This window comes from Liolophura sinensis, chromosome 5 (assembly GCF_032854445.1).
Source record: "Liolophura sinensis isolate JHLJ2023 chromosome 5, CUHK_Ljap_v2, whole genome shotgun sequence".
Taxonomy (NCBI): domain Eukaryota; kingdom Metazoa; phylum Mollusca; class Polyplacophora; order Chitonida; family Chitonidae; genus Liolophura; species Liolophura sinensis.
In genome coordinates this window covers 11,006,158-11,020,931 of record NC_088299.1, presented here as the reverse complement: position 1 = coordinate 11,020,931, position 14,774 = coordinate 11,006,158, and positions in this window count along the sequence as shown.

Sequence of the window (14,774 nt, the reverse complement as noted above, 5' to 3'; positions counted from 1 at the left end):
GACTCTCACCTTGATTTGCCGGCATTGTTTCTAAGATTAATAATGTTTGAAAACATTCCTGTCGAAAAACAGCCATCTATCTAATTACGGAATCTAGTCAGCTGGGGTTTTAGAATATATAGGTATTACATAATGAGCAGGGTGTTTTGAGTTCATATATATGTACTACAGAAGAGAGTACATGCATCTACATGTATTTTATCGTGTTGTGTGTGTATTTGTGTGTTTGTTATTTCCTGTATGTACCTGTATGCAGTATGTACTGGTGTGCTGGCGCATGTATTTTTCTGGAAATTTTCTCTCTCTCTTTCTTGTGGCTGAGCTTTATTGGTTATGTCAAAATAGGTGTAGTTAGTGCATGAAGCTGAAATATAAAATCGGATATGATCATTCTTCACGTGCGATGCATATACATGAGTGTACGGGTATATTCTTTTTAAAAATCTATCTAGTTTAATATCCCAAGGATTTATATAATTGTTGACTGACTTTAGGTTAAAAACAAAACCGTTTTAAAAGCAACATCTGGATCTAATAAGTAATTTAAGTTATATAAAGTACAAATTAAAATTCCAGTTGTAATGTGTCTTGTGGTCGAGATAAATGTAAACCCTGCGGCATCCCTCATCGGGTCAATGAAGCGTGAAGCGCCTTTTACGTCAAGGCATCAAGCCATTGATTATCTAGTATAGCTCTTGACAAAGCACTTAGACAGAACGCCTCTTGCAATTAACTAATGGGTATATACAACGATATCAAGATGCCTTTAAACACGAAGCGATTCTTGTGGCCAGTTTTCATGATTTATCAACATGTGTGATGCAAAGAGTCGAAAGTCTTGCGTATGAGCTGACGGTGGGATTCGGACGAGTGCAAGGACGAAGCGATATTCTACTCACGGTTTGATGCAGTAAAGTTTTAGATAAAAGTCAATCTAAAATATATTTTATTTATGTTTCTGATTGGTGTGTTACGCCGTACTCGAGAATAATTCCCTCATCAGAAGGCGGCCAGCATTATGGTGGGAAGAAACCGGATATAGAGCTCGTTGAAAACCCACGATAATTCGCAGGTTGCTTGAAGACCTTCCCACGTACGGCTGGAGAGGAAGCCAGCATGAGCTGGACTTCAACTCACAGAGACCACACTGGTGACAGTCCCCTGATTCATTGCGCTGCACTAGCACACTGGCCATACACTTACACTCTTTGAGGCCAATGTACATATTATAGCTGTGTTTTAAGCTACATGTATATGCCAGTTGTGCCAGTTGTGCCAGTTGTGCCAGTTGTCCAAACGGTTTTTTGTGTATATATTCAAGATTACTTGCTTAAAGAAATGTATTCAAATTCACGTGCCCATTGTACATATTCAAGTTCACCTCTTCATTGTTTGTATTCAAATTCACTTGTTTTGTGTATACATTCAGATTCATGGGTTTATACTTTCCAAAAAAGTTTAGTGGCTTTGGGGGCGGTTGATCCAGGATATATCCTGGGTCGGCTCACACCTAAAACCCGAAAAGAGTAAGTTGTAGCTTCCTCCCTTGGCGTTCAGCATGAAGGGGATAGTGATAACGACTTCTAGACCCGTATAAGTATAATGACTCGAGTGGGGCGGCTTACTTGCCTTCGGTAAGTCGTCTCACTGAAGCAGCACTAAATAAAAGATCGTTGGAAATCCATCCTGCATCAAGGAGGTACATTACACTCACATGCTGTCTAACGACTCCTTCGTCGCCATATGACTGAAAAATTACTACGTACGACGTTAAACCGTAAGCATTCACTCACCCATCCAAGTTTTAGAGTATCTATTCCTTTATTTAATGTTTATTGCCTTATTTATTTTTAATCCAGCCTCTTTCCAGTTTACCTCAGTCAGGGTTTTATTCTGATTGTTCATGTAAATGCTTAAAATACACGTCTGCTAGCCATATTGGGCAAAAAAAAATGTAGTGATGTTAGCTGCAAGTATATATTAGACGTCAGTAGTGCAGGATTACTCAACATGCTGTATTGTCGTGACATTTAATATACAAACCCCTTAATCATTGCAATGGACCAGGTCGCGGGGATGCTAAGTCTACCAACATTATAAAAGAAAACAGCGCAGAGCGTAAAACCAGAGCTGCAATGACAGTGTTATAGATGTGTTATGACACTTGTTATGTCTGTTCTTAGTTCTTAGTTGGTTCTCATGATAGTCTGGAAATACTAAACAACACAGGGTTTCCAATCAGTGGAGGAACAGAATGACTTTCCTTAGAACGCGTGCCCTTTTAAACGATTTCCGTGTGTTGCCAATGACACAATTTCTGCGTTAACTTGCGTGACAGGTTTTCATTCCTACCGCTGGTGCTAGTCCATCCTATCTTAAATCTAGTGACATGACAGCGTGCAATATAGGCCTCGGCCCATCGGCAATATGTAGCCTGCATATCTAGAATCTAATATAGAAAACAGAGTTCCAAATAAATGCCAAAAAGTAATGCCATACTTTTCAGATAAAATAAATTTTAATAGAATTCAACTCCCATCATAATCACTAATCACTAACTAATGTTACATTTGTTCAAGATTTGTTTATTTGTTATCACGGAGCCAGAATGAAAATTCGATTCTGACACAAATGTTCCGAATATCTGGAGCGACTAGCCTGTGTTTTAACCTGTATACACTTGTTGACGTCAGTTACATGTAATTCGAAGAAACGTTCTTCTGGGGTGCAGGCTATCCCTATAATTTCACTTTTACAGCTATTAAGTAATAGCTAAATTAGTCATGAATATTAAGGTTATTATGTTGTACCCGAGTTTCAACTGAATAAACAATAATGTCAAATATCCCGAACATTTTCTTCTGTATCTTTCTTTTGAGCAATTACTCGACATGTTCCCAGTTATTCTCACAGTCACACGTGTGCACTCACCAGTGCTCTCATCTGTTTTTTGTGTCTGAGCTACATATCAGGGTTTTTTCCGTTGGGCCACGCTGCAATGCTTCAGTGGATAACATTGCATGAATAATTTGATTGAAGTCAAAAAAAATATATATATATAGTGTCGCTAGAAAAACGGTAGGAGACGTTAAAGTTGAATCAAAGTGGTTACCACAGCATAAACATTAAAGTATGTCGACAGTCACACATAACTGGTTACATATTCTCACATTAGTATTTTTACTTTTTTTTTTGACTTCAGTCAAAATGGGGCCAAAAGCCGCCAAATGATACAAAAAACGTTCATGAAACAAATCATATTTGTTAATATATCTGAAATATGTTTTCGGCGGGTTACAATGATACAGAGATGACAGAGATAGTGTTAAAAGTGCACACGTTCAGTGAGGTGAAGGCCTCAGAACCTCTCAGTATTTACCGGAATTCTTACCTAGGTGACCTCACAGTTTAGACTATGCCTTTACAGAGAAGATGTCGACTGCGTGAGTACTGCCTGGTTCTACATATCAATGTTACTGTAAGTTAACTGCGATAACAACTAGGATTTTGAGTAATTCTAGACCAGTGACATCCAATAAATTGCAAGTAACATCACTGAATTTTTTTTACGTAAATCTGCTTAAGCCATAGAGCTAGGCGGCATGTGATTTGTTATTATTTAAACATTTACATGAACAGCTAGAATAAAACCTTTACTGAGGTAAATTGACAAGAGGATGTTATGTGTGACATGTATTTGCCAGTTATTACACTGCATGCTCTGGTTTTACTCTCTGTCATGTAAGTCTTTTTTTCTTATATCTATTGATTAAATTCTATTATTCGCTGCTTTAAGGAAAAAGATAATTTGCGTAGGAAAGTGTTAATCCTAAATTTGAATTAAAATGTTTAGAAGAAAATACACAATTTATTGCTCGACCAGAATGTAGAAACTTAAATAATACATGAATGCAGCCTAGTCCGATGTCCTATGTTGCGTTCGTTGTCATATGACTGAAAAACTGTTATGTACGACGTTAACCCCAAGCACTCACTCACTCACTCCTATGTTGCGATTTATCGTGCAAAAATTCAACAAAATCGATACCTTTCATTTTTATATGCAGTAAAAATCTTATAAAATACAGTTTGTTAATTGCGCCGTATAAACGCTGGCCTAAGTCGAAAATGGCTAGAGTTCGACACAAGGTGTTCTGTCATATAATTTGTAAAGCACCGTACGAACGCGGCTTGTAAAATATTGTTTGTTCTATTTTCACTCGACTAGTCGAACTAGTTAAGTAATAGCTAAAATGTTACACATGAAGGGAAAATCGTATTCATTAGATGAGTAACACCACTGTGAATAACAAGATACTTAATAGACAAAGATAAAAAATGGAAACCTGCGGATGGTCGTGGGTTTCCCCCGGGCTCTGGCCGGTTTCCTCCTACCATAATGCTGGCCGCCGTCGTACAAATGAAATATTCTTGACTATGGCGTCTAACTCCAGTAAAATAATAAATAAAACATGGTTTCGGCACTGTTGAGATGCGTAAATTAGAAAAACTGTGACAAGATTAACTGGACAAAAATCTGTACACTTGCTCTTACTTTTCTCTTGTTTTCTTTCTTTAATTAGGGGAAAACACTGTATGAAGATTGTCATAGGGCTTAGAATATCTTCTCTATGTATATTCTTGTGGTGCGTAGTTAGATTCTCGTCAATTAACACGTACTTAAGTCATTAGCCTCTTTTTGGTTATCATCTAGCCTTCGGCCATTCTGACGAGTGATCCGCACGTCAGATAACAGCTACGACAAAAATGACTTAAAGAACATATCTGAATATGATCCCTTAGGCACATTTTAGAATTTAAGTCAACCCAATTTGAACTTTTCGTCTGATCATTTTTTATTGTCTTCAGGCAGATGTTGACGACATGATGTGGAGTAACTTTCGTGGGGGGCTATTCCTCTCTGGCTGCGCTCTGGTTGCCGCTGTCAGTGGTATCACCCTGTCCTTCAGTCTCTTCTCAAAGGCTCTCAAGGACATGTTCCATCTAAATCAAGTGGAAGGTAATTTGCTGACCATCCTCTCCCACTGTAAGTCAGTACAAACGACACCGATTGGTCGTAATAATTGGGGTCTTCAACTTAGCTGGCTCATTGATATAAAGCGCTCCTCTCGGTGTGGCGGATAAACCAATGAGGTCGTGACCATCGCCAATAACACTGCAGCCTTAAGTCAGGAGTGTTATCACACACTTGGTGAAGGTCGGTGATTTTCTCTGGGCTACACAAATAAACACTACGGCCGTCAGATAAGTGGTATTCTCTTGAGAACAAAGTTAGGAAATAAATACAAATAAACTGATAATTAAATACTGTGCAAATCTTTTGTACATATATAAAGTAAAATTTTATTTAAACATATGAACAAAATATTTCTACTTTTGTACAAATGAATTACATATAGGCCTACACATAAAAAGAATTCCATGTATTCATTTATTTGACTGATGTTTTACTCTCTGCTCAAGAATGTTTCGCGTATAGGACGATGGAAAGCCTATGTGGCCGAAAGGGTTAGCGCGCCAGCGCGGTGCAACGACGCACGAGCCTCTCACGAATGCGGTCCCTGTGAGCTTCCGCTAGCTTCCTTTCTGGCCGTGCATGGGAAAGCCTGCTAGCAACCTGCGGTCGTGGTTTTCCCCGGAATCTGCCCGGTTTCCTCCCACCATTATGCTGGCCGCCTTTGTATAAATGAAATATTCTTGAGTACGGCGTAAAACACCGATTAAATAAATAAATATACGGCAGTTGCCAGAATTATGGTGAAAGTAAACTGGGCAGAATCCGAGGGAAACCCACGACCATTCGAAGGTTGAAATTTTATGTTTATACAATAAACGTAGAAGATAATTGGACATACCTACAAATGCAGCGATTAAATTTTAATAAAGCTATCCATAACGGTAATTTTATGTCGACCGAAACTCGGCTGTTATGCACAAATCATTTAATGTCGACCGAAACTCGGCTGTCATTAGCAAATCATTTCATGTTGACCGAAACTCGGCCGTTATAAGCAAATTATTTTATGTCGACCGAAAATCAGTCGTTGTTAGCAAATCATTTTATGTCGACCGAAACTCGGCTGTTATTAGCAAATCATTTTATGTCGACCGAAACTCGGCTGTTATAAGCAAATCATTTTATGTCGACCGAAACTCAGCTGTTATAAGCAAATCATTTTATGTCGACCGAAACTCGGCTGTTATAAGCAAATTATTTTTTGTCGCCCGAAACTCGGCTATTATAAGCAAATCATTTTAGGTAGCGTAAAATGTGGACGATGTCATGTTAACCGTTTCCTTTGCAATCCAGAGCAACCATTTCTAGCTATAACCGTTTCACCTATAAGCCTACCAAGAAGGTGGTCAAAAACCTGGCGACTTGCAAGGGTTCCCTTAGGACCCTTTTCCCTGTCCTTTATACATAAAACTAACCAGCGGTGTATTAGACAAGTAATCCACAGTAAACAGTGGGAAATTAGTAAATAAATTAATTTGGAGTTGGAGAGAGGGATGTGGATTTGCATGCTTGTGTTTTCCATCAAACTTTTATTTTCAATTTTCCAGTTGCCTCTCTGGCTTCCGCCACCATACTTGGACACAACATTTTGCTACCTGCGGGCTTCTTTAACGACAGGTTCGGTTCCAAATGGTCCATGGTTCCTGCGGGGATCTTCAGTTGTGCTGGATGGCTAATATTGCTAATCAATACCCTTAAGAGAGACGACGACCCACCTAACCATGCCACCCATGTAGCTCTCCTAGTACTGGCGCTGCTGTTTGCAGGTGATGGCCTCTTTAATGCAATCACGGGGAGTGCACTCTAATATCAATAAGCTGACTGTATTATGTGGCCCGATATATAACAGGTTCAGAAAGATCTGATATGTGTTTGTAAAGATTGTACATCATAACGTGCTTCCTTTAACGTTGCAGTAATTCTGACTTCATATCACCTACATGTAGATATTCGTGAGTAAATATATACTTGGAAACAGACATTCGTATGTCAAGTCGCTAAGCAAAATGGACGTTCCAGGCCAATAGGACGTTCAGTTCAAGTCCCAAAGAGACGTTTAACACAAACCACCAAAGAACGAACAAAGTACGAAAAATGAAGTACGAAACCATGCAAAGACAAGAAGTTAACAGTTTTCAATGATGTTGGAAAGACACATAAATGCTCTAGGTGACTGGGTGAAATCAGTATTCAAATCTTGTACCATGGCAGAATAGAAGTTGTCGATTATAAATCTGTTCATATGTCCAACGTGGCCATTTAATTCAATATGATGAAGATATATGATAAATTATTGAAGTATACACATATTATTACCGGTATGTACGTAGACACAGTTGCTACACAGGGTTGCGCTTTGGTGTTATTTGACAAAAATACTTAATACTTACGTCATATTATTACTTACATCTTTTAAGTTTACGTTTAGATTCAAAAATTTTAATACTTTCTGCTTGAAATAGTAAGCATGGTATACATTTTTTCATATGTATGCCTTTTTTGTTGTCAATCCTATCCTATCCCTTTCAGGACGGGTTTGATCACACATGTGATTTTCTCATAAATGCCATTTCTACAAATGGAATATAAATAAAGGGGTGAACTGATATCGTATGTCACATGTTTAAAGCTGCGACCACTTTCTAGTGATTTTCCTTAACATCACCAACGTTAATTTAGAGGTCACATTTGGGCTATCCTACAAATCATTAACGGAAATATTAAAGGGACTGCACCGGAGATTATTGGGGGAAAATCGATCAGCCCAAATCCAATCGAATTTTTGCGATTATTTTAGAATATCACAAATAATTATATACAATTCAAAAAACATCAGCCCCCTCTGAACATGTGTTCATAATCGGTGATAAAGGGTGAAAAAATAGTATCGTACCTCGTTACATGTCAGAAATGTTAACATGTTAATGTTAAATGTTAAGAGGTGATGTTATAAATGCCTCATTTTAGGGATAATTTCAATTTTATTTTCTTTCATGGTGCGTGATTTGAATTCTGATTTCATTCATTCGCACGGAATATACCTTGCCCTTTTCCAACATTTTTTCTATCTTTACATGATTCCGTACTTTATATACCTTCTTTGTTCTTTTGTGTTAAACGTCGTTGTGGGAATTGCGGGCCTTACGATTATTGACCTTGAACGTCCATATTGGTTGACGGCTGTTATGGAAATGTCTGTTCCAACGTATAGATAAGTGAGAAGTAAATTAATTACAACAAAAGCTGCCTAATATTTTTAACAAGCCTGATATCAAAGAGGGACTTGTTAAACATTTAGCAACAAAAGAGTTCGAACTCGAAACATTCCTGTCCGTCACAGGCCGTTCTGCTGTTGTGAGACTGACTGATAGATTGTTTAAGTCGTACTGCAGAATTTTCACTAATATGATGGCTGTTAGGTTTGTGAATGGAGGAAGCCAGAATGTCTGGGGTAAACCACAGAACGAGCTTAATCAGGTGCACCTGACCAACCTCCTGACATAACGCCTAAACAGCGAACGCTAGTTTCGAACACACAACCTCAATGATTTCTGTGGTGAGATGCACGCTTTGTGTACCAATATTTATTTTATTTATTTGATTGGTTATTTAAGCCGTACTCAAAAATATTTCACATATACGACGGCGGCCAGCATTATGGTATTAAGTAACCGGGCAGACTTTGTATACCACTAACCCAGCGATGACCTTTTTCATTATGGTGAAAAAAGTGTTTGTTCGTTTCACAGGTCATGGTCGTACCTATTTCTTTTTGTCAGCTCTGGCGACATGTGTTCTCAACGTACCCAATAGAATGCGGTCTCTGGCACTAGCTGCCATGTCACTCGTTGTTGGTACAATGCCCATGATTTTCCCGCTGGTTTTCGAAGGATTACTGGGACAAGCAGACACTCTTGCTTCCTGCATAAAATTCTTCTCCTGTCTGACTGGCATCAGTTTTCTAGGAGCCCTCACCGGATGTGCCTTTATGACGAATTCTTTCACTTTGGAGCAAATCCGCTGTGGCAAAAAATTTTGTTTTTCGGGGAAGAACGATGGCGAAGAAGGGCGATTATTGCAAACAACGCCATCGAGCGGCAACGAAAGCACAAAGGAATTCAACGAAGAAGCAGATAAGTCTTTGATGATGAAAAATTCGACCACGCTTTTTGAGTTGATTGTTTCAGTGGATTATAACTTGATTTTCTGGACGGCATCCGTCCTGACGGCCATAGCTGTGTTTTACGACTACAACGTGGTATTCTTGCTAACAGCATACCGTCACCGTACAGACTCCGTCATGGTGATAACGATCTACCGTTTGGTGGTGATAAGCACCAGGATTGTATTGACGATCTTTTTATTTATCCTGCAAAATAGACAGTCATTCGTGTTCATTCTTCCATTCCTATGTGGAACTTCTCACAATAATATTCGTTCTCCTGACGATGTTTTTCTCGAACCACCTCTGGTGTATTTGCGTGGCCTACATCGTCCTGGGGATGTGCTGTTGGTACTGTATACGTCTTCCCACCCATACTTATCATCAACATCTTCGGACTGGCCAACTTTGGACGTAACGTTGGTATCTTAAACAGTGCAATCCCTATATTTATGCTGTTCATAAATATGGTATTCAGTCACTATTACGACAAACACACCTCAAAAGATGGAGAAATGTATTGCTATGGAAATCAATGTTTCTTTTTGTCCTACAACTTGACCTTGGTTTTGGCAATATTTAGCTCATTTTTGGCAGCGTTGCTGTATTTTAGGAAAGTAGATAGCCGGCTGCAGTCGGCAACTGTGTAAATGTTGATGTAGTTAGGTTTCACAAGCAGTATGTAGTGTACCGTATTTAACCATTACGGCGGCGTAAAACACTGACCGATATGACAGTTATATTCCTTCAATAGCGTATGCAAGTCGTGAAACGAACCTCAACTCTCTTTTTAGTCATTTATGAATTAAAATTTATTTAAATTCAGCATATTCGATACAATTATTCATAATTTTTTTACAGAAAAAAATTGTCTTGTGAAAAAGTTGAATCATTCAAACTTGTGTTTATACGTTGTACGCTCCTATATAACGACTGCAATAATGTATGAAGTTCGTGAAACGAACCTCAAGTCCCTTGTTTAGTCAGTTATGTGTTAAAATTGATTTAAATTCATTATATTCAATATAATAATTTATAAATTTGTCACAGAAATTACTTCCCTTTTTCCTGTGAAAAAGTTAAATAGTATAAGCATGGGTTTACACAATACGTCTGAGACCAATTCCACTAACCCATATCTGACTCGAGCAACAATTTAAAACTTCGTCACAGTGCTAAGCGAAATTGAAATACAGACACGTATAAGGCCAATTCCCCAAACGAGGTAAAACACAAACCAACAAATAACTGAGAACGTATATAAAGTACGAAAATAGGACGAAATCATGCAAAATCTAAAATCTCATTGGTCCTTGGCTCTGTCACTGACTGCAAGGCCTAGATGATGGCGGCATTGTTTCTAGTGTCCCTTCCGTATGATAAAGCCGTGTAACCTACGGGCAATTTGTACGTGTGAACATTTATCGCCTTTCTCTAATGGCTCTATTCAATTAACCTAAATTTTGGTTATGTACCGTAAAGTGCGGTTCACGGTGTATTATTGTCCCGTTGTCCCCACCAGAAGATAAATGAGAAAAAAATTCAGACATTCAACAAATGTAATGTGAATGTGTACAGGATGACACAAAGTTTCCCCTCCACAGTTCTCTTTTCACGCATATACAGCTCGATAGCCAGTAAACGGTATTCAGTTCTCCAGGAAATCTCGCGAGCCCCGAGATGTTGTGCGAATGCTGGAAAGCCTGTCACTTAACTCTGGATTGTATTAAGTTTGACAATATTGTACTCATCAGTCATGGTCTGATATAAAAAATATATCATACCTCTTCCTGTCAAGTCTGTCTACAAAGTGTCAAAATAAATAATGATCAAAAAATGCAACCGTTGTCCATTCGAATAAAAAGAATGGGGACAAGCCTTGCCAAAAGTTGTTACCCTTCCTGGCCAAATCCTTTGGCACTGGCGAGATTTTGAGGGAAGCTGAATATCGCTTTTTGGTGGAGAATATCCAGCATTAACTGAAGGTAGAGTTTTCCTGTAGGTCGAGACTAACAGCGTTAACCCCTTAACGCTTGATTAGTGTTATCGTCAACATAAGTTAAAATTTAATCTTCAGTCTGTTGGAAATACACTTACCAGAAACTTTTTAATGAAATTTGTCTGATGTTTATACAGATTTTATGTATTCTAATACTTTGGCGACGTCTTTTTTCATTTATCATTTAATGATCTGTCAACCGAGTAGCTTTTCTTAATGGCATACTCTATCAGCCAGCCATTACGAAATGTTGCATTAAGCTTTGAAATTACTGTCTTATGCAGTGTGAAAAATAAGGTCGTAATTTTTTCCTTTTTTTCTGTAGATATTTAACAAAGGATCAACGCTGGTTAAGCGAGGATTTGGCAAGCAGCTGCCACGCCGAACCGGTTAATATGCGGTATCTTAACTGGACTATTTTCGATTACTATCCGTAAGTTTTAGGTCAAACTAAGATAACTATGTATACAGTCTTCTGCTGTGTGACGGGCCATCAAAGCGAGGTTTTCCACACGTTCTTGCTGGTAGGAACTTTCCAGCTCAAGCTTTTTTGATTTGTATAAACTTGTACATAGTTATTGTAGATCAGCGATGTCTACTAAATTGCATTTACATCACTGCACTGTTGTTGATATTTTACCTATTTTCGATGCAACAGGCTTGTAAGTTGCCACTATTTAAGCATTTAAATGAACAGTTAGACCCAAACCCTAGCTGACGTATAAACATGTATATAGTAATTGTAGATCAGCGATGTCTTCATTTACATCAGTGCACTGTTGTTGATTTTTTACCCATTTTTGATGCAACAGGCTTGTAAGTTGTTACTATCTAAGCATTTAGTTAGAATCAAACCCTAACTGAAGTAAACTGAAGTAAGGAGGTCGGTTTTTTATTTCTGAAAATAGGGGGATGTCATTCAAAACACTTGTAGCGAGAGATCTAACAATCGTTGCTGGAAATGGTCCAACTTCCACGAAAAGAGCATACCTTGGGCTACAATTTCGGGCAAATTACGATTTATAGACACCATAAAATCAGTTTTATTACTATATCTCAAAACGTTACAGGGGTCTTCATGGCCGAGGTGTTTAGCGTGTAATGCAGCGCGTCGAAATGACCTTGGGACCTCTCTCCATTACGGGTTGCTGAGAGTTCAAATCTAGCTCATGCTAGCTTCCTCTCACGTCGTACGTGGGAAGGTCTTTCAGAAGCCTGAGGATGGTCGTGGATTTCCGCTGGACGGTGTCTTTTTTTCTTCCACTAAAATGCTGGTCGCCGTGGTATGATTAAAATATTCTTGAGCACAGCGTAAAACGCCAATCAAATAAATAAATAAAATCAAAACGTTACAAAAGAAGACCAAAGACACAAGCCGATTCGGAATCACCCACCCCAAATACACTGGAATATATAGACATTTAAAAACTTTTGATGACGTCATATGTTCTACCAATGGCGAACTTCTAAAGTTTTAACGGATTTTAATGTCTCCTTCAAATTATATTGCTATTATATTCAATATGTCCAAAAATTAAATGACCTAAAAGAAGAAACTTCAAAAGCTATTACAAGTTACTGACAATAACATTTACTTCCTGTCTTAGGGCATCGGGATAGAGAAAGGTCGGTATGGCATCACTGACTGCTCACTTTATCACTGTTGTCCATAAGCTCACTTTGCAATCAAAACATTTGACATCATTTGATCCTGTCTTTTTACTGATGATTACTTCGTTTTTAATGTTTATTTTCACTTACGCCTGAAGAGCCATCACACGCTCTATAGATCTTGTTAAAATGAAACCTTAACCCAGCAACCGGTTTCCCAAGATCGTCATATATGAAGCCTTAACCCAGCAACAGGTTTCCTAAGATCGTCATACATGAAGCCTTAACCCAGCAATAGGTTTCCCTAGGATGGTCATACATGAAACCTTAACCCAGCAACAGGTTTCCTTAGGATGGTCTTACACGAAACCTTAACCCGGCAACATGTTTCCTCAAGATGATCATATTCGAAGCCTTAACCCAGCAACAGGTTCCCAAAGATGGTCATACATGAAATTTTAATCCAGCAACAGGTTTCCTCAAGTTGGTCATACACGAAATCCTAACCCAGCAACAGGTTTCCCAAGACGGTCGGTCATACATAAAAAAACTAACCCAGCAACAGGTTTCTCCAAGATGGTCATACATGAAACCCTAACCCAGGAACGGGTTTCAGGTGGTCTAACAAGTAGGCTTAGGCACAAACCGGTCTCCCAAGACGGTGATAGTCCTGGCCCAGGAATTGTTTTCTCAAAGCGGTTGTAGCCCTAATCATGGAAATACATGTATTTTCGCCAAGCGGCCGGCGTTCTACCTCAGTTCGTTAGGTTGAGCGTTGGCGGTGGTTTCTCAAAATCAGCAGCAATTCTTGCGATCAAACCGTTTAAGCAAAACGGTTTATGGCCAAAAGACCGTAATTCCAGCACTGGAGCCGGTATTCCCATAGACGTGGTGCGCCTAGCCTTGGTTTTACGACCACATTGACTAAGTATTATGGTGATGTCGTTGACAGAAAAAGTTCCCCCAAATTTCCCCCTTTAAAAATCCAAATATTTTTAAATATTTAACTCAGTAAAAAGGGTCTAAGCAACTTGTATCCGGTAGTGTCATATATAGTTTTAGTGGTCTCTTAGCTGAGGTCAACTTCGTGTTTTTGTTTGACATCACATAACGTAAATGGCAAAATTAAAGCGGTGAATATACCAGTTGGCCTACAGCATCTCTTCATTCTTCTCTTGATTTGTGTCTCATTATTTAAGCCACTTTTGTACTTTTGTCTATAAAATGTTTGACAGAGTAAATTAAGACATATAACTTTATTTTATCGTCATCTATTAAGTATCTAGGCGGTCTATATCTTAGGGACGTATGTCGGTGAAGACCGATCATGAGTCGTGTATGGCCGTAAGGTAAAGTTGAAACAAGGTAACGTTAAAAAAAGTCTTTGGTGATCACCAGACCATGCGGGGGCAGCGTTGTGTGCATGTATGTGTGGTGAGAACTAATGTAAAAGTTGAGGCCTATATGGGACGGGGGCAGGTTGAGGCGAATGACCTCATGTTTTACTCACAAAGATAATGTCTAATGTCATACCCCATATGGAGCATGTCGCTCGCGCGACGCACGTATGGCTGTCTAGACTTTAGCCTAGACTCCAGACATCAGTGATCCCTTCGCGCGAAACTACTTTATCAGCATATATACCAATTAAATTATTTGAAGTAGGCATAATGGGAGCGTGGGGCATTTTTTCCGGTCCTTACAGGGGAACTGATGTTTTTCTTGACCTTAACTTCTTTCGCTAACTAGATCTGTACGAGAAGAAAATTTAAAACGCACTACTTAATGCAACGCCCTATGTCAGACGCAGCAATACGCCACATCATGCGTTTTTTTAATTCAACCGGACTAGGTAATGCCTTATGTCTAGTGTTGATATAGTTATATAGCTTGAAGTATAACTGAATGTAGAAATAACGGTATAGAATTACGGTATGTCACCTCATGCTTGGCATGGAATAATG